Source organism: Spermophilus citellus (assembly GCF_964194105.1).
Source record: "Spermophilus citellus genome assembly, chromosome: 10".
Taxonomy (NCBI): Eukaryota; Metazoa; Chordata; class Mammalia; order Rodentia; family Sciuridae; genus Spermophilus; species Spermophilus citellus.
Genome location: NC_138197.1, coordinates 67254821 through 67276328, shown reverse-complemented (window position 1 = coordinate 67276328; position 21508 = coordinate 67254821).

Here is a 21508-nt window from a genome sequence, read left to right as displayed (position 1 = left end):
CAGCCATAGAGGATGCCAGAAGGACCTGCTATGTGCTTGCTGACTACACACTGTCTATTGTAATACACTGTTCTGGTAAATCTTGGCCCCAGCTGTCTTCCACCTGGACTGTAATCCAATGACATAAGGACAGAAGGAAGGAGGTTCCCGATCCTGGGATGGACCCTCTCCACTCCCTGGAAAAAGCCATAAAGAATCCTCCAGTCATTAACTGAAGTTCTCCCCGCTTCTCTTTTACCCTTAAAAGAAACCCTATCCTTGGGACTGGTGTTGTGGCTCGGTGGTAAAAAGCGCTTGCCTGGCATGTGTGGGGCACTGGGTTCAATTCTCAGCACTGCATATAAATAAGTGAATAAAATAAAGTTCCATCAACAACTAAAAAAAAAAAAAAGAAAAAAGAAACCCCATCCTTTGTTCAGACTGAAAGCCCATTTGTAAGTCTTTCCCCCTGGCTTTTCTTTATTCTCTGACCAAGAGTAAGCCTTCATTTACTGTTCAATCACCTCTTGGTTTTGTGATTGGTTACATGATTTCAAGAGGGAGAAAGAACCAAGTTTGGGGTCAGAAATTGGTAATGCTCATGGACATTCCACCCCAATAGTCCAATGTGGACCCTTCTGCTCTCTGGAATGCATTTCCACCAGATGTCAGGTTTCCTCAGCCGTGGCTTCCTACTGGACCTCTCGAGATATCAGCAGTGCCTTTGTAAATGGCTAAGCGCAGAAATACAACAGGACTGGGATTTGAAGTGTGTTCTGGAGATTTCTCTGTAAGCTTTGGGGTGTTGTGAGAGAGGGTGGAGTTCATGCTCTCAGAAAAAAACAAGATGATGCACTGAACAGTTAGCAAAGATGCTCTTGTCTCTGCCAACTGAATGGATGATAAAATTTGGTTCAAGAGTACAGAGTGAATGACTTTATTCAATTCCTCATTGAAATTTTTATATTAGATTTTTTTTAAAAATGAGTATATATTTTAATTTTTCTTGCTATATAACATGTGATTAAGGCAGGAGTGAAGATAGGGCAATGGGGAGCTAGTAGTCAATTAACTCTGCCTCAATTTTTTGATCTTTAACAAAAAAAAAAGGCAATAGGGTTGGGGTTGTAGTTTTGCAGTAGAGAGCTTGCCTAGCTGGGCTTGATCCTCAGTACAACATAAAAGTAAATAAATAAAGGCGTTGTGTCCATCTATAACTAAAAATATTTTTAAAAAAGAAAAAAATAATCACAATTTTAAAAATAATTTAAAAAAAAACAGGCAATAGGTCAAGCCACTTCCTCCTTCCTCACATTAGCTGTACTTTCTGCCAGAGATCAATTTTCTAATAGCATAATTTCCATTTGGGTCAGTATTTGTTTCTTAATGGCTGACAACACATTTCTTTTCCAGGGCCTCAGTCTAGCTCTCAAGACTGAACTTACCTATCCTCTCATCATAATAAACTGAACTGGTCCTACCACTAATCTCATTTCTCTCTACACCTCCACAGAATGAATTCTTATCTATGTCAGTGTCCTCCCATGGAAGACCACCAGGAATACCCCCTACATGTTGAGTTTATTACTCACAGTGAAAGAACACACATCTTAGGGAACCATGGGCTGTCTCAGTGGGAAGGTATTAGAAAAGACTTATAGGACTTGAGCTTCTGTTTGCTGATTTGGCAGAGAGTTCAAGGAAGTAGGGTTTTGCCCTGGAGTGGATGCTGTCAGGAAGCTGGGATAATTCCATGACCACTATCTTAATAAATGCAATTTACAGGGAGGCCAGACTAGAAGGAGGCTAAAGCTGCACTTGTTAAAGAAGAAGCTGTCATTCCTATTAGCTGGGAGAGAGGCTGTGTGGTATTTTGTGGTTCCTGCAGGCTCATGCTTTGTTCTCTGTACATACAGGATTGCCAAGTGGTCTTGTTTGCTCCATCATGACAACAGAGTGGCCTTATCTGTTGTCAATGGCCTGTGAAATTGTTTTCCTTTAGCAGAGAACACCAAAGCTTAGCCACTGGTTCTAGCTCAGCTCAGACAACATCAAGGCCAACTAATAGTACCAGCTCTGGATGTCAGGACTGCTTTTTTCCCTTCTCAGCACAGAAAGTCCTTTACTGTCTTCTGAGCATGAGGCTTTTGGCTAGTCCTCAGAGTGGAGCTGGCTGAAGCAAGTGAGGCATACAGGGCTCAAACTCACCCTTGGGTGCCAGCCCTGTCTCTACATAACACCTAGAATTTTGTACTTTAAGCTCCTTGGTTACCTCACCTCTAACCTACTCTGCAAAAATCTTTGTGTGCAGTCTCTGTCCTTCCTTCTTCCTCTTCTCCCCTGAAATCCTACCCAGCTGCCTTCCCCAAGACCAGGGAGAACTTTCCCTTCTCTAACCCAAAACACTCTCATGGCTACCACCTTGTGGTATATATAGTCCTTAAGGATTTGCTAATTGCTTCATGGGAATTTGTTTGGTTTCTCCAATTGCACTATAGATCTCAGCCTGGCTGGTTCTTTCTCATCATTCATGTCTGGGTTTAAATGTGTCCCTCAGAGAGAACTTCCCAGCCCAGCCTAACTAAAATATGCCTATGCCTAGTCATTCTCTCTTTTACCTTGTTTTATTTTCTTGATTCACTCATCACCATCTGAACAAGTTTTCTTTATTAGTTTGTATGTTATTTTCTGTCTTCACGAGTACCTCAGTGTTAGCTCTGTGACACAGGTAAGCATCTGTCTGTCTAATTCGGTCCTGTGTCTTCAGGGCTTTGCTGTATTTATGTTTACAATAGCCAGTATGCACTTGCTGCAATTGAATGAGATGTGCTAAGATATATAGCCAGTCCACTCCGTGTGAGTGTTGGTGGCAGTTAGGGATGTTGGAAGCGAACAGCAGAATCCTGGCCTTCACATACAGTGTATAATCCAAGTTTCAGCATGTTCCATGTGTATTTTTTTAGTTAGGTTGGGCTTCATCAGTCTGTTCTCAGGAATTAGAATTAAGAAGCACAGAGAGAATGAGACACTTTGTAGTGAGTGTTGTTGAACATATGCAAAAAAAAAAAAAAAAAAGAAGGCTTGAAGTAAAGGGGGACCATGAGGAACCCTGAACAAGTTGAAATAGAAAGGAAATAGCAGCCAAGGGAGGAGGGATGATAAAAGAGCATATGTAAGCAAAGCCAAAGCAAAACAAAAAACAACCTAAAGGGTAGGAAAGCCAACTGAAGGTGCAAGAGAACCTGAGATGCGCAGGGAAGCAAACTCACAGAGAGTAAATGAATGGGTTATATTAATGGTGGTGGCCTTCCCCAAGACCCAGAAACTCCAGCCCCTGTGGTCCCAGAATTAGATGACTTGGCATCTAATCCACCTTCTCATTCCAATCTCCTTGAGCCTGACTCAGATATTGCTCCTACCTTTCTGGTTATTCTGCTTTTGTTGAGTTCCCTGAGACTTGGCTCATCTCTACAGGGATAGATAGACTGGAGTCTCCCTCCCCATACACACATAGTACTGGGGATTGAACCCTAGGCCTTGCACATGCTGGGCAAGCACTCCATCACTCAGCTACCTCTCCAGCCTGACCCGAGTCTTGTACTTAAAAATCAGGAAAGCCTAAGTCAGACAGTTAGCTTGTCATTCAGGTGTCCCTCACTCCAAAAGGTAGAATGGAAACAGTCTTCCATGTGGACTGTCTAGAGTTTCAGTCCAGGATTTGCTAAAGGTGAGCTCTGAGACTTTGGGCAAGGTGAGACCTGAGACTGGCCCTTTCTATCTTTAATGCCTGGGGCTCAGGATTGCTGTGAGAGCCAAAAATGGTTTATGTAAGCAACTGGAATGGAGCCTGACACAGACTTAACACTCAGTCTGGTGTGGTTCCTCTTCCCTTCCTTCCCTCTGGATACTTCCTGTCTTGCATAATAAAGTCTGCCCACTTGACCACAGCTCTAGCAGCAGCAGCTACAATTCAGGCTATCTACTTCCTATCTCACAAGGTTCTGTCTTCATTTAATTGTTTTGTGCTCACACATTTAAAGTGAAAGTTAATCTGATGAAAGCTATAAGCACAGATTTGGGGCCTGAGTTTGAGCCCATCTCGCTTGATGTCCACCAAAAATTAATTGGAAGAAAATGGTAAAAAGCCCTACAATGCAATCTATTGTGGAAGGTAGAGTGGGGGTAAGGAGTTCATTTTATACCTTTTCTTTCATCTGGTCTGCCATCAACAAAGAGTTATTGAGCCAAGATCATGTGTTAAGCTATTAAAAAGACAGTACATAATTTTACACATGATGAAAATGAGATGTACACGTGATTAAATCACAATAAGTTTATTTCACGTTTCACCTTTTTAGGATTTGCAAATGTGCACCGGATATTTGAACAATGTAATAAACATTGTAAAGACAATGTTTAATTCTCTGCCTGGGTCTTAACTAGGATTAACAAGTGTCCCCTGATTACTGTTGTAGCATCTTCTTCCTAGAAAGGGATTATAAAATACTGGTGGATGGATGAATCAACAGCTCTTCCAGATGCTTCAGGAATTAGCAAACATCTGTAAATCTTGCTGTATAGCCAAGTAGAAAAATATATGGTGGTATTGTAATTATGGCAATGTCAAGTTAACTTAAAATTGTACTTTTTTCCCCCTTGCCACATTCCCACCCCTCTTTATTTTTTTATTGTGGAGATAGAGTCTAAGTTGCCCAAGTTGGCCTTGAACTTGCCATCCCCCTGCCTCAGCTTCCTGAGTAGCTGGGATTAGAGACATACATCATAGTACCCAACTAAAATTATAAGCTTAAGAGTCATCCCTTCTTTTTAAACAAGCAGGCCTATAGACTATATTTTTTAAAACACTTATACTTTAGTTTTAGGTAGACACAATATCTTTATTTTATTTTTTTAATGTGGTGCTGAGGTTCAAACCCAGTGCCTCATGCATGCTAGGTGAGCACTCTACCACTGAGCCACAACCCCAGCCTGAGAGTATGACTTTTTCAAAAAGAATAGTATAAATCTTTCTGGAGATGCTCACTATAAATTCTTTACTTTCTAATCATCTCAGGCAAGTGGCTTTCTTTGTCCTTCTGACTCCCTCAAAATAAGTTTATTTCACGTTTCACCTTTTTAGGATTTGCAAATGTGCACCGGATATTTGAACAATGTAACAAAATATAAATAAAAAATAAGGGCTGGGGATGTGGCTCAAGTGGTAGCGCGCTAGCCTGGCATGTGTGCGGCCCGGGTTCGATCCTCAGCACCACATACAAACGAAGATGTTGTGTCACAAACAAAGATGTTGTGTCCGCCGAAAACTGAAAAATAGATATTAAAATTCTCTCCCTCTCTCTCTTTAAAAAAAAAAAGAATGTGGTCCTCATTAATTATAAAAAAAAATAAATAAAAAATAAAGCGGGGTGGGAATGTGGCAAGGGGGAAAAAAGTACAATTTTAAGTTAACTTGACATTGCCATAATCACAATACCACAAATAAGAAGACATAGGTCAGAAAATTCAGTATCCTCTATAACTGTAATTTAATTGGGCAATGCACAGACATTGGCATTCCACAAGCTCTGTTGGTTATTTTCTAGACATATAAACAAGTTTAAAGAAAGTATTTCTCCAGCTTAAAGATCTATCTTAGAATAATAAAAACAATAGTATCAATACCTCTCCAAGAACAATGAGATAAGGGAATAAATGTTATGAAAAACCAGTTAGAAAATTCATAAGTAATTCACTCTTCCTACCACATACAATTATTCCCCCAAAATATATATGCTCAGGAGTCAGTATAAACCCCCATTTGAGTAAAAAATAAATACCTTTTGCAAGAAGATCTCTATGAATCTCAGTTAAGCAATGGAAAGTTAGACAGGTTAAAGATCTGGAAATTAAAATTAGATTTATATACATTGGAAGCACTTTTCACCTGTCACATAATATACAAAACATGTTCTGTGCCATTGTCTAGAAAGTTGGGTAGAGACTGTTTAAATCAGCAAAATTAAAAAAAAAAAAGTTTAATTTAAAAAATCAAATGACAGGGCTGGGGATGAGGCTTAGTGTAGAGTACTTGCTTAGTATTTGTGACATCCTGGGATTGATTCCTTAACCCCACAAAAAGAGAGAAATGGGGGTGGAGGGAGATGACAGACTTGCTTTTCCTGTGGAAACCATTCATCTGAGAAGTTCTGCAGCAAGGAGCCATCCAAGATAGCTCACCTGGGTGACATCAAATTGTTGGTACTCCAGATGCTCATTGAGAAAAAGATGAAGTGAGAGTAGGAGAACAGGACAGGGCATGTAATTACCAGCTCCCAACTTGACATTTAGTTATTAGGTAAGCACTGTAAGACACGATAATGGACGAAAAGGGACAGAGTGAAGAGGCAGAATCGAAACTGTCAAAATTGTTCAAGAAAGAGAAGGACTAGAATACTGCCTTTAGGATCCACACCATGAATCAGGTGTCAGTGTAATTTGCATGTAATGAAATCCAGTTACCTATGATTTAAATTACTTGAGGTGAGGATCAAGCCACACCATTTTCTACAATTTCACTTCATTTTAAGACACATTTTTCTTCCGTCATTGTCACCATGATCAAACATGGAAGAAACCGTGTGTGCTTCATAAGAGGTAGGGTTAAGGGCTGGGGTTATAGCTCAGCGGCAGAGTGCTTGCCTTGCACATGTGAGGCACTGGGTTCTATCCTCAGCACCACATGAAAATAAATAAAGATATTAAAAAAAAAAAAAAAAAAGAGGACCTGCCAGCACTGCGATGCTCTTCCCCTGGCACTTCTGCTCTTTTTGATGATCCATCCTGTCCTGCCATAGGTTTGGAATGCTTCTGGGATTCCATCCTGCCTGAAGGGTTTCCAGAGGGCAGAGGGCAGAGCCCAGGCCTCACCTTCTTCCTCCCACTTTTCTCGGAGCCTGTCATATTCTTTCAACAGATAAGAATACGATTGTAAGAAATGCAGTCAAACAACTCAGCCATGCAGGTTGTCCTCTCATTCTTAGGGATGTCTTCCTTCCGAAATCCTCACTCTTCCTTTCTGCATCTCAGGCCATGACGATGCCATCTTTTCATCAAGAAGCTGTACAATGAACCTTACAGATTTTTCCTCTCCCCAGACAAGTCATCTTGAGTTTCCCCAGAAGTCCCTTTGTTTTCTTAGAATTCTCTTCTTGTGTTTCTTTGGGTAGCCTTAAGCATAGTGGTGTGCCTGTGCCTGCCTGTTCCATGGATGATCTGTGGGACCCACCTCTCTTGCCCTTGAAGCTCCTTTGGGCTCAGCAAGAGTCTACACAGACACCGTCATTGGGCAGGGACAGGTATACTGGCTGGCATGATGGAGAACTCTGAAAAGCGAGCCTCTGTTTTTATCACACAAGATTAATCTGCCGGATTATAATATTACCATTTTTTAAACAGCTCATCAAGGAGAAAAGCAGAATGATGTAAATAATGTTGTGTGGCCCTTTAGAATTGCAAAGCACATACACAACACTCCTGATTATTATCTCCAGAAAACCAGAGCTCAGAAAGCCGTCCTCTCTCTCTACGTGGGAATATAAAATAGCCACTTTCCATCCTCAGAGAGGCCATTGTCACCCCTTCTGCTCGTTTCTCTCAGCCTGGGTTGTCACTAATTAACTAATTATTCAATGGTTTGTTAATTTATTCATTCAGTACCTGCTCCCAAACTCCACTGCTCATTCCAAGAGGATTTCAGGTAGAATGCTATCATTTGTGTGGAAAAACAAAGTGGCAGTCTTGTTACCCAGCATCTTCTTTGCTAGTCCTTTGTTCCCAAGCTGGGCCCCTGCTCCTTATATATCTGGGCCAAGAGGCAAGGCTGGCTCTGCAGAAACAGCCCCTGCCTTTCTCTTCTGGGTGACTTTGAAGTGTATGGCCAGAGCAGGTCCTGGAGGCCCCCACCCTCCAGCTTCCCTCTTTAGATCTGTGGCTTTTAGTTATTTCCTTTGAGCTTAAAACCCATGTACGCAAACATCTGATAACAAAAGTTCAAGCTGCTTCTCAGTGGCCTCTTCTAGAAACATGAGTTTAAAGTGAATCTAAAACATGGCAAGACGTGACACAGGTTGAGCCCTTGGGACTCTGTTTACAGAAACTGAAACCAATCAATGGAAACTTGCCCACAGTTTCCCTCGGAGCGCACCCTGTTCTGATGGTGTACATGGGTGGTCTTCCATTGGCCCCATCCAATCATCGTGAGTTCCAAATTCCTCCTGCCTGAGATGGAACTGTTCCACGCAAGTGTTTCCGTTCCCCCTGTCTGCTTCAGCAAAATGCCCTTCTTTTTCTCGGAGCTGACTGGAAGAATCTGAAGAGAGAAAATGTCTGGGTTGGTGAACGTGATTGTCTCCCACTTCTGAATGGACTCGCTCTTTGCCGTGTGTCGGGGACGATGGGGAGATTCTTTACCATCCTGTCACGCTCAGCTGTTGTTTACTTTCTGTGAATCGAATGTTGACAATTATAGTTCGAGGGTTTTTTTTAACAGCATATGCTGAACATGATAAAATATTTAGAGCAACTTGCTTTGGACTTACAATTATGCTACATCCTTTCAGCCCATTTATGACTAAATTAGAACATTTAGTAATGTTTGGTGACAACTCCCACACTTTGTAAGCACCGAGGGGAAAAAATACAATTTATTTAATTGGTTTTCATTTGGAAGGGAAATAATCCTGTTTCAAACATCATAGTATAAGAAAAGACACCGTATATTCCCCACATAAATACGCAGATGCTCATACATTTGGGAAATTAACATATATATACTCTACAAGGGAACTTACAAAGGCTATTTCTCTTTTACGTCTCAGCCATTCCTTTCACCCAGGTTTTTTTTTTTTTTCAGAGTCACTACCAGTCACCTCCTCTTCCCCTCACATGTTCCTTACAGAAGCCTTGATATACAGATATGAAGATAGGAAACTACGGTTGGCTTCCAGGCCACAGACGTCATAGGTACTTAAGGAGTGCCTGCACTGGGCTCTGGATTCTGAGATGAGCTTAATGTGTTCCTTTCTGTAAAGAGCTTGTGACCTAAAGGCAGAGACAAAGAAAGAAAAGCAGAGTTCTCACTCTACAGAGAAGGGAGGCTAGTTAGGGGACACCTGACTAGCCAGGACAGGACAAGGAGGAGAAGCAGGGCAGCCTGGGCAGGTGATTCAGGAAAGTGGGAGGGAGGCACTTCACTCAGTGATACTTGGGTTCAAAGGCCTGCAGGCAGGAGAACGTGCCCCTAGGTCAGTGTCCAGTTGGCTGTAGGAAACAGGGAAGAGTGGTGAGCAGAAGAAGGATTCTGACTGAAAACTAAGTACAGATGGTGATGGGCTTTGCATGTGACCTGTACCCTGAAAGTCGTAGGGAGCCCAGGAAGAACTCTGCAGACTGCACAAGAGGGAGCCGACCCAGCACCAAGGCAGAGCATTGCAGAGCGGGAGGGCCGACTGGAGTGCACACTCAGGTAGAATCAAATATGTCTTAAGTGAAGATAACTTTATTTTAAGAAAGCATGGGCAGAAAAACGGGAGGAAAAAAAAAAAGGCTTCTCCCTTTGAATGCCACCTTGCTATGGCTGAGCTCCAGTACTACCTTGGTGGGGGACAGGGTCTATTCTAACCATAGGTTCAGCACTCACTGTAAACAGCTCTGGGGCCAATGCACTTCACATTGCAGGGGATCAGAAATCTGCCACTTGAGCATCAGGGTTATTTTTGAGCTGAAGACAATTGATAATCATCAGATGCAGGAAGAGTTCTCTACTCTTCCCTAAGCTGTCTAAAGCAGGGTATAAACTTCCCTCTGTGAAGGTATTTCCCTTCTGCCAGGAAGGGAAGAGCAACTCTTCACCGAAAACTGAGTGTCAATACTATGATGAGTTTGCATAAACAAACCTACTAAAATAACCCTTATCTTCCTTTAGTTCTCCCTATATTTTCCAGTTTATCTTATTTTCCCATGATTTATCTTCCCATGTAGCCCAAACCTGCTTTCCTTTGTTTAAAATGGTATATAAGCCTCTGAGTTTAACCACATCCTTGAGTTTCACTCCTTTTCTGTGAATGCTTCTTTGTATTAGCATTCAGAAAAATGACCTTTTTCTCCTATTCATCTGTCTTTTGTTAATTTGTAGACATCCAGGAAGTAAACTAGTTTTTCCTCCTCAAAAACATATCGTCTTATTAAGTCCTCATCCCTTTTAGTGAGGAAGTTACTACTATTATCCCATATTTTAGATACAGAAATCAAAGACATTAAGGAGCTATTCCAAGGTCAAGCAGCTAACAGTGGCAGATCTGGGACTTGGACCATACTGCCTGAACACCTCACAACTCTGCAATAATTTCAACATGTTGGAAAAATAGTGTGACAGAGCCAGCAGACATGGATTGGGAAGCCAAGAAATCCATATTCTAATCTTGGCACTGTTGCTGTCAGTGACAATATTAACCATGCAAATATTTGTCCTGTTCTTTATAGTTTGGTTAATTAGGTCGTTGAAGGAGATTTGATATGACCTTGGAGTAATCATAACCAATGTTTTTTTTTTCCTAATTAGCACAGAGCTTTTAAATTCCCACCATGTCCCAAGCCCTATTTTAATTTGAAGATTGTAATCTTTTATTTTTTTAGATCTACTTTGAAGAAGCAATGATTAGCACCCTCTTTAGTGAATCCATAAACAAATCATCAGATACTTAAATTCTGTTGGTTCTAAGAAATGAAACAGAAAAAAGTTCTTTCAGTTCCCTTACATGCAAAACAAACACCTATGCAGACCGGATGGGGGATATAGGAAACACATTTGACTTAGATACCAACCAATTTAACTAAGTGGTCAATGGCTGTAATTTGAAAGTGGAAAGGGAGGCAGAAAAGCTCCTAGAGATTATGTTATTTTGAGCAGGTGCATACTCTTTTGTTAGTGGGGTAAATTGACAGTCTCAGGCTTGAGGAAGCTGGAAGTACCAAGGTGGCCACATAAATACTGTTTACCCAATTCCAACGCTTCAAATGGTTACCCAGGAAACTCCAAGAAGAGTTCCTGTTGATAGAGAGGGTGAACAGGAACTGGAATCTCCTAGACTGTTGCACACATCTTTTGTTGAAGGGATTCAGAGATTGGGTGGGAGGAGAGATAATGGAAGAGAGCAGATAGGATAGAGACTGAGCTGAGATGTGAGGGAGGATGGAGCAAGACACAGAAGCTACTGCAAAGTTTGAAGGAATGACAAAGAAACACTTTAAAACATTGAGCGTGTAGTATGTGACATAAATTCCTCTTTATCTACAAAAGCATAACAACACTTTTCCCTGTCGAAGGTTGCTGCCAACTGGTGCATTTGCTCTCAGATCCACTGCCCGTCTCTCCTCCTGTGTCTCATTGTTGCAAGCTGATTCCCAGGAAATTGAGAGGTCCCAGTGGGGCCTGGAGATGAAGAGGGAAGGAGAAGCCCTCCTGCCCTTTTCCTCTGCCTTGGAAGACATATTTGGCAGCAGCTGCAATTCCTCTATGGCTCTAGCTCTTGCCCAAATAGGCCCCTGTGGTGACAGTGTCTGTTTATCAAGGGGCCACCAGCTCAAAATAACACCAGCTCAAAATGCACCTGCTCAAAATAATACCAGCTCCTTCTTCCATCCCTCCAGCCTCAAGGAGGGGCCATAGTTTCCCAGTTGCTAATCTTGGGGCTGCCTCGTCTACTCTGGTTACTCTTTCAGCTCCTTTAATATCTTTGTAACCAATTCCTTCTGATTACTATCATCTGTTTAATAACCTTGGGTGGATTTTGTTTTCCTGGTGGAAACCTGATGGATAGGGGCTCCTTTCCTCTCCTCTCTACCCCTTCCCTCCCCCTCCCCTCTCCTCCTTGTCTCCCCTCTCTTCTATAATGAGGGATTTCCAAAAACATAGGTCTCATCTCTCTTTCCCTCTTTGCTCATATTCAATTCCTAGGACTCTGGAGTGAATTATCTGATAGTAATTGTGGAAGAATCTCAGGGCTTGTTGGTTCAGCTCTGCTGCTTCCTTCCTGAATGAGCCTTCCAGGAGAGAGCACCAAGTCTCTCTGTGGTTATAGCCTTGCCTGGGCAGGCCTGAGCCAGTCCAGAAAGTGCATGATTTGGGGCAGGTCTTTCTATAGTTAGCTGACTTGACCACCAGATCTAAAATCTAGATGTCCATCCTCGCTTCTGGCAGTCACGAAGGTGTCCTTATTTTTTTTTTTTCTACTTTTGTTTTATTTCAACTTTCTCAGAACTCAGGAGGAAAAGGGAAGTGCTATGTGCTGAGTGAGGCTCCCTCTTTCAGATCCTTACCATTATCCCCCAATTCCTGGGGAACTGGATTCCTGGTGTTTTTAGGTGCAGAGAAAAGCCTAAAGGCAGGGAGAGGCACCTGCACTCTGCTGATGAACGCTTTCTTTAGCAGTTTTGGGGACTCTCCGGTTGAATGCCTGTGTCCATGGATCAGCCCTGCTACTACAGGGGTGTCACTGAAGTAGGCTATTATTTCTAATGCCTAACTGCTGCAGTAGCCAAAATCAACTGTCACATGCTGTTGCTGTTGAAAGTAGAGAGACTTGCTGTACTTGGTGTTAGGCTGATTTCCAGTATAAGTTTCTGTATGATTCTAGAACCACTGCCTCCCACATGCAGACTTCTTCCTCAGCCGTCCCTGTCATTCTCCTACAATCTGGCCACCTTGGAGCTACCTGGCATGCTGTGAACATGTGGATGATGTTTGGTCCCTCTCATGGATGTGGTTCAAATCTTTTTTCCTACCAGCTCCTCATTTCCTGAGTAAAATAGGGATTCAATGCATCTACCAGGAGAGGGTTATCTCCAAGCCACACTCTCCAGAAGCTCCTGTGTCTCACCTGTGACCTTACGTCAACAGGTGTTTGAAAAATAGAGCCCGCGTTTAAGAATCCTGCCTCCTAGAGCCCTCCTGCGCTGTTTCTCCAGTCTCCGAGCTCCTCGATCAATCCCCATGAATCCAGCAGACAACACTGGAGCTCTTGGAAGGAAGTTAGACAAGAGCACCCGACAGAAGAGCATATTTCATCCCAGATCCATTTGGATCCCATAATGGAGCCAGGGTTCTGGGACAACAGATAGCTAAACTGAGCAATAGATAAGGACTCTGCTGCAGAGGACATCCTTGGCCCCCAGCAAGAAGGAATTGGAGATAAAATGAGGTTGTTTGTAACAATTCTGCACAGTGGTGCTTCAGGCTGACTTGAAGTTACTGTGTTTATGTCAAAATTCCAGTGAAAGGGAACAGTTTAGCATGTGTTCTCCCTTTCTTTTGTATCCTCATGCTCACCTCTAGTGCCTGCTCTCAGCAGAGAGGCAGTCAACTATAATGAATTAATGATACTTTAAAGACTCTCCAAGTAGAGTGTCGCACGCCAGCAGCTCAGAAAGGCTGAGGCAGGAGGATTGCAAGTTCAAAGCCAGCCTCAGCAACTTAGTGAGTCCCTAACCAACTGTCTCAGAATAAAAATATTAAAAAATAAAAAAGTCCTAGCGATGTGGCTCAGTGATTAAGCATTCCTAGGTTCAATCTTCAGTACCAATAAATAAATATTAAGAATGCTGTTTTAGGGGCTGTAGTTGTGGCTCAGTTGTAGAGTGCTTACCTCACAGCACTGCATATAATAAATGAATAAAATAAAGGTCTGTCAACAACAAAATTTAAAAAAAAAATGCTGTTTTAGTCCTTTCCTCTTGTTTCTCCAACCCTAATTTTAATTCCTTCTCCTTTGACCTCTTTGTCCTCGTTTTACCCTCTTTCTCCCTCCAGACTCTTATCTGTAGGCAAGATACTCTTTGTTCTGTGACATGATTAGGGAAATCACATTCTCTTTTAGCTAATGGACTCCAGAAAGAATGGAGTGGCCTTCCTGCTGCTACCATTCTGCCTGTCCTTAGGCAAATTGTTTAACCTCTCTAGGACTCAATTTTCTCACTCCTGGGGAACATTAGTAAGAGCAGTCCTATGAATTTGAGTAGATGATAGAGAGACAGTTGAAAACACCATCCCAAAAGTTAAAAGCCCTGCCTTTTACATGCAGACCATTGTTCCCTGGTGACCAAGTATTTCAGCCAGTGCCAGAGAACCAACAGGTTTATTCTTCTGAGGTCACTGGGCCCTCAGAGGTCCTAGGTGTATGTTTTGGTCCCTTCAATGTGAGAGGCAGAAAGTATGTGCAAGAGAGGCAGAGAGATGAGAAAAGGCGAGGCCCTGAGACCCTGAGGCTGGCTCAGAGGGGAACACCTGGTGGACACTGTCTGGAAGCTGGCAGATAAACTCCTGTGTGGCCCTGTGACTTCGAGAGCAGGGTCATAGTGGTGTGGCCTTGTCCTGATGGTAGACTGAGGAGAAGGAACAACTGAGAAAGCAAAATTAAACATACATGTGAGAGGGGAAATCGATGGTGTGATAGTGATAATGATAACTATCATTTATCAAGTGCTTACCCAATGCCAGTTATCTACTCTTATCTCTTCCCAAAGCACCATGAGTGAGGTGGTGTTTTTGTTTTGTTTTGTTTTGTTTTGGGTTTGCAGGTCAGGGCAGAGGCTCAGAGGGTTCTTAACCTGCTCAAAATCATAAACCTAACAGATAGTGGTAGAACCATGATTTGGCCCAAATTAATGTTAGCTGGTTTTGTTTTTCTTATGACTGGATTGACTTTTCTAAGTGTCTGGGGAAGATGGGAGGCATTAGTCTTTGAAGGGAGGAGAGAAAAGGATAAAAAAGAGTGAGGATACCAAAATGTATTCAAATGGTCTCCAAAAAACAACAGGCAAAGAGCTTTGTCTTTTCACTATCTTATTTTCAGAGCCAGTGCACACTAGATGAACTTTCCCTCCCTTCACTCCTTTCTTCCTTCGTTTATTATTCTCTCTCTCTCTCTTTCTCCTTTCTTTGAACCTAGGGGTACTTTACCACTGAGCCACATCCTCAGCTCTTTTTATTTTTACTATTTTGAAATAGAGTCTCACTGGCCTCGAATTCATGATCCTCCTACCTCAGCCTCTAGAATTGCTGGGATTACAGGTAAGTGCCTGGCCTAGGTGTTCAATACATGTTTTTTGAATAAATGGGTGAACAAATGAATGAATGAATGAATGTGTAACCGAAAGCTCAGTCCTCGTCCTTGATGCCAATCCAATAACAAGACAAGGAAAAAGGAAAAAGAAGGTTTATTCTAGCAAAGCAGAAACCCAGGGGACTCCTGTCCCAAAGGCTGTAATTCTGCCGATCCACAGGAACAGGGGGCTTTTATAGAGGTGATTCAGAGAAAATGAGATTAGGGAGGAGAGATAGGAAGGAAATCAGGGAAAAGATGATCAGGGAGAAGGTTAGGGAAAAGAAGATCAGAGAGGAGAAGTTTAGGGAAAAGATCAGGAAAGAGAAGTCTAGGGAAAAGAAGATGGGGGGGGGAGAAGAAAAACATGTAAGTTTCAAAACCATGAGGAATAGAGTCAGAGCATCAAGTGAACCCCTGTTACAAATTCATGCAGGAAAAAATAAATACAATGTTACAGAGACTTTCCAGAGGTACAGAAGAGAAAATGAGGAACTTCCGAGTGACTTTAGCCTCTCTCCTCTGATTCTTGAAAGAAGATGTGAGGAGTTGAGGAAAGTAAAGTTTCAGAACTATGACCTGGGAAATAGGATTGAGAAGTCAATAAAAGGTGAAAGCAAGAAGGTGATACCGCCGGTTACTGGTTACCTGCTTCCCCACATGTTGAAGTGTAACATTAGAGAAGCAGCAGAGGCCAGCATATAAAGCAGGGTTTATTTTTATTTATTTATTTATTTATTTATTTTTTAGAGAGAGGGAGAGAGAGAGAATTTTAATATTTATTTTTTAGTTCTCGGCGGACACAACATCTTTGTATGTGGTGCTGAGGATCGAACCCGGGCCTCACGCATGCCAGGCGAGCGTGCTACCGCTTGAGCCACATCCCCAGCCCAAAGCAGGGTTTATTTAAAAAGGAGTAACATAGACTTCTCCCACTAGGGAGAAGGGGGCTATAGCTGGTCTCCTGGTATCCCAAAAAGTGAGCATGTTCTGTCTTTTTTTATATGACCTAGGCTTCTTTTGTTCTGCTCTCTTCCCCTTATCTCTCTCTTTCCTGTGTACATATACATACATACACAAATGTGAGTGGGCCCAGGAGATGCTCTGGTATGATGGCCAAAAGGTGAGAAGCAGATGGTCTGGAGGGGCCAAGGTGGAGTGATCTGGGCAGAAAGGGGGCAATCATTAACAACCTTTATAACTCCCTGTAGGGAGGGACAATCCCTGGGACAGGTTACCTTAGCAACAGGTTGGAGCAGGGGCAGGTTATCTAGATAAGCATGGAGGAAGGGCTCTGAAGGAATTAACATTTCAATCCTCCATACTCTGGATCCAACCCTTGCCTATCTGTCCATCTTAGTCAGGCTTCAAAGGTCTGAGCAGGAATGACAACTCTTCAGAAGTTTATGTGAATCTGTCAATGATTATTAAATAGCACTCACTTGGTCAGGGGGCTAGAGAGAAGGATTTGGGGCTTCACTCTAATCTCACATAATTGGTCATTGCTGTCATTAATTTTTAAAAATCACTAATTAAAAACCTGCCATATGAAAAGTATTTTATAATATGATGATGTTGAAAATCATGATCTCAAACTTTTAAAGAAAATAACAAGTAGTACTAAATAGATCCAGGAATCAAATCAGGTCTGCTTTAAATACACAACTTTAAATATTAAATAGTTATTATTGCTATAAATACTTTCCACTTTATCCATAAATATTTCAGTGTGGAATGGACTCTTTCAATAAACATAACTATAATATAATTAACACACCAAGAGGAAATTAACAATTATTAAAATAATATCCAATATAGTCAATATTCAAATTTTCTCAGTTTTATAGATATCTGACTAAATCATGTCCAATATGATGCAGGCATACATTGCAGCCAGTTTATATGAATTTTTAAGCCTATAGGTTCTCTCTAGTTTTCTCTTTCTTTGCGTGTAAAGGAACTAAAATCTGTCGAGTTCCCCAATCTGGATTTTTCTGATGGCATTCCCTAGGTGTCATGTAACATGTGCCCTGGACTGCTTGTTTCATCTGAAAAGGTATTTTATTCTAGAAGCTTGAATAAATTGGATTTTTCTAGCAAGAACACTTCATAAGAGCCACTGAGTACTGCTATCAGGAAGAACAAAAAGTCTGGACATCTCTTTTTGAGAAGTTTGCATCTGTTGATTGTCTAGATGATCTCTTTGAGGGTCATAATTAATGATATTCTATCATTCATTGATCTGTCGGCTGGCTTTCTCCTAACAATAGATTCTCTCCCTCTCCTCTGCTGGTCACCCTGAAACATAGTTTGCAGAGGTAAAGGCAGGATAAATGCTTGATTCTTCCTCTCTGTTTGCCATTTAACAATTGTGGGGTGGTTCTCTAGCATCATCCAGAGGTTTCAGTGATGGGTTTTTTGGCTATGGTAGTTGTTTGACTCATTTGATTATTTTAATCTCATTTGATTGTTTAACCTCTGTTTTCTGAATTTGAACCTGAAGCCAGCCTGCTTGGAATCAGAATTCCAGTTCTCTTGGAAATTGGGGATACTTAACTTTATCCCACAGTTGTTTTGAGGATTAAATGAAACTCTGTATGTGTGAACGTTAGAGAAATGCTTGGCAAGTAGTAAGGCAATGTAAGCATTTGACATCATTACTATTGTCATTACAATTGTTTTTAAGTAGAATGGTTTCTCAACAATGACATTGTGTAAAAGCTTCCCGCGTAATTCCAATGTTACACCAGGCCGCCAGGCGCAAGAATCACAGGATTTTGAGGTTTAAAGGGATAACATTTACAAACAAGAGGAATGAAATGGCTCATTTATGTTTGTAGAAGACATCCAAAATGGCAGCACTTGTTATCCCAACTACTCCTGAGGCAGAGGCAGGATAATCACAAGTTCAAGGCCAGCCTTAGCAACTCAGTGAGAGATTGTCTCAAAATATAAAAACGGGACACAGAGCTCAATGATAGGGAGTTTGCCTAGCATACACAAGACCCTGGTTTCACTTCCCAGCACCAGAAAAAAAAAAAAATAGGACAGCCCAGGGATTAACTTTCTCTTCCTGTTCTTTCACTCAATATTAGTGAATTAATATCTCTAAGCCTCAGTTTCTCCATCAGAAACAAGATAAAAAACAGTGCATGGTTCACAGAGTGAATGTAAAGATTGTTAATTCTGCCCAGTGCCTGGTGCAAAGTAAGTGCTCAAGAAGTGCTAGCTGTTATGTGTTGAAAAACTACTGCACAGGCCAGAGACCATGTGCCCAGCAGACACTCCTCTCCCCGCCTAGATTTTCCTGAGTGTACAACCCCAAAGGTAAGCACCAGGAATCTGAGAAAGCTGATTCCACACAAACATCTTTAACAGAATGGTATCTATGCTCAGGTTGCTAAACAGCTGTGTAAACATACATTCCAGAAGCTCATAGTAGAACATTTTAATTTAAATGATATTTTGAAAGGGAGAATCTTCAAATTGGATAAGCAAATAAATAAACACCATCTGACAAGCTCAGTGCCCAAGTCCAGATGGACTGTCTCTCCTTAGTTGTCCTCCCAGCCTTTTCAAGAAGCTTTTTCTCTTTCTGTTCCACAGCTTGAAGTCTTCTGTTTTTCTTATCTATAGGCTATAAATTTTGGGACATTTCATCTGAGATGCTGTGTGCTTTAAAAAGAACATATTTTGTTTCCCCAGCATCCTGATTTGTCATCCAGAAAGACAACAGACTAGAGAGTCTTTAAGAGACAGATGCTAAGGGATGAATTATTGATCAAACCATAAATAAATTGGAAGATGAAATATAATTACCAAATCAGTTTATTAAAAAAAAATTTAAACTTTTTGACCTCTAACTCTAGAGATCTATCACCAGTAGAGAAAAATGCCATACAGGAATACACAGGAGGACCAACTAGAACAATCAGAGAACTTCCTTTTCAGGCAGAGTTGCCAATTTTTTTCAATGCTGAGATCTGCTTTTATGATTTCCTCTTCCAAATGGCTCTCTGTTTTGAAAAGCTGACACCAAACTGCATTTATCAATATTTAATTTACTTCCCCATTTTTTATTAATCAAAGTCATCTATAACTGCCAACCAGAACATCCAATCAGTAAGAATCAACCTGAGTTACTATACTGAATTGTTATAATTCCAGATTAAAAAAAAAAATTTTTTGAGTTCAAGTGAATATTCGAATTGAAACCATCTTTTTAAAAATATTTATTATTATTATTATTATTTTCGTTGTAGTTGGACACAACACCTCCATTCCATTCATTTATTTTTATGTGGTGCTGAGGATTGAACCCAGGGCCCTGCACATGCTAGGCGAGCGCTCTATCGCTGAGCCACAATCACAGCCCCGAAACCATCTTTAATCTGAAAACATGAGAATACTGTATTCTCTTCCCTGGCATGAAGAATGAGGATGACATTCAGGGTCTTTCAATTTGAGGTTCTAGCCAATGGTTGGCAAAATAAAGCCCCCCCCCCCCAGTATCTATGTGGCAATGCCTAGAACTTATAAATACATGGTTTCATAGCAAGGGGGAGAAAAAATTGCAGGTAGAATTAGGATTGCTGATACTGAAGGGGAGATTGCCCAGATCACCTGGTTGGCCCGAAGTAATCACAAGTGTCCTTAAGTTTGCAAATGGGAGACAGAAGATGTGATTGATGTGATGTGATGTACCATCAGAAAGACCCCACTGGCCATTGCTGGCTTTGAAGTTGAAAGGAGGCTATAAGCCAAGGAATGTGAGCAGTTTTTAACTGGAAAAGACAAGGAAATAGATTCTCCTTCAAAGTGTCCAGAAAGAAACACTGTCCTGCTTACACCTAGTTGTAGCTTAGTGAGACCCAGTTCAGACTTCTGACGTCCCGAACTAAAAGATATTTGTGTTGTCTTAAATCTGTCCCTTGCCTCTGTTTTGTGGCAAATTGTTATAGCAGCAAAGAAAACTACATATAACTTATTTCCCCAAATTCCTTGACCTCTACTTTCCTTCATGGGCTATGTGCTCTGGTCAAAGTCACCTCTTCCATGATCCCTGAGTTCTATAGTTGGAATGAACTTTGTCCCCTCCCAAAACTCATGTTGAAGTTTAATCCCTATTGTGGGGTACTAAGAGGGTGTGAACTTCACTCGACTATGGTGGCAATTTTAGGAGGTGGTTAAAATTAGATAAAGTCATTAGGGTGGAGCTCTTAAGATGGAATCTGATGGCTTTATAAGAAGAGAGAGAGGCAACAGGAGATGCTCACATATACAAACACATAAACACATGGTCCCCAACTCACCATATAACACCCCATGCAATCTCAGGACTCTGCTAGCAAGAAGGCCATCCCCAGATAGGGCACCTTGACCTTGGACCAGAATCATGGGCTCAAATAACCCTGTTTTCTTTATCAGTTACCCAGTCTGTGGCATCCTGTTATTAACAACAGAAAATTGGACAGTGACTGGGCATGCTTTGCTACCTACTTCTGGATCCTTGCTTATGTTCTCAAGGCTACCTCATGTTAGCAGAGGAAAATCTTGTCCAGTTTTCAGAAGGCAGCTCACAGGCCTCCTTTGCCCCTGTCTGCACTATTCCTGCATCTGGGATGCATGTTCTCTCTGCTCCCCTGAACTCCTGTAGTGCTGTAGCTGTTTCTCTTTCCTGCCTTTCTGAGTTTTCTTTTGGACTGGAGTTATTTGTGCCATATTGTCTCTACCATATTCAAAGCTCCTGATGACAAGGTTAATGTTTGATTCATCTCTAAATCTACAGTGTTGAATCCGATACGTTTTTGTACTTTAAACATATAATCGTAGTCTTTTATATATGTGTGTGTGTGTGTGTGTGTGTGTATATATATATATATATGCGCATATGTATTTATATGTTCAAGTATATATGTGTATATATTATATAAGTATATGCATATATACAAATGACATTCTAGAACAACTATATGCCTTCGTAGGAAGGAATAAGAGAAATAAAACAGAGGTTTATAATCAGCTGCCATACAATGTTAAGCATCCCAGGCACATTGTTATTTGGGAATAGCTAGAGCATTTGTCCAAAACTGAGGTGGAACAATGGATGAGTGTGGGGAGTTCATACCTGATTGAGGAGGTCTCTATTAAACATGGAGAGCTGTGCCAGAAACTCCTCTATAGACATTCACAGGATCTGAACAAGGAGAATTCTGGTATGTGAAAAAGAGAAAGGTGTTCTTAGGTAAATAGCTAAAAGTTTTCATTTTATTTGGGATCTAGCCACCCAGAATGAATACAAAATCATTTTTTTTCCATGCAGCTGTTGAACAATTGTCTTTCTTTCTAGAGAGAAACTAAGAATGAAACTAAAT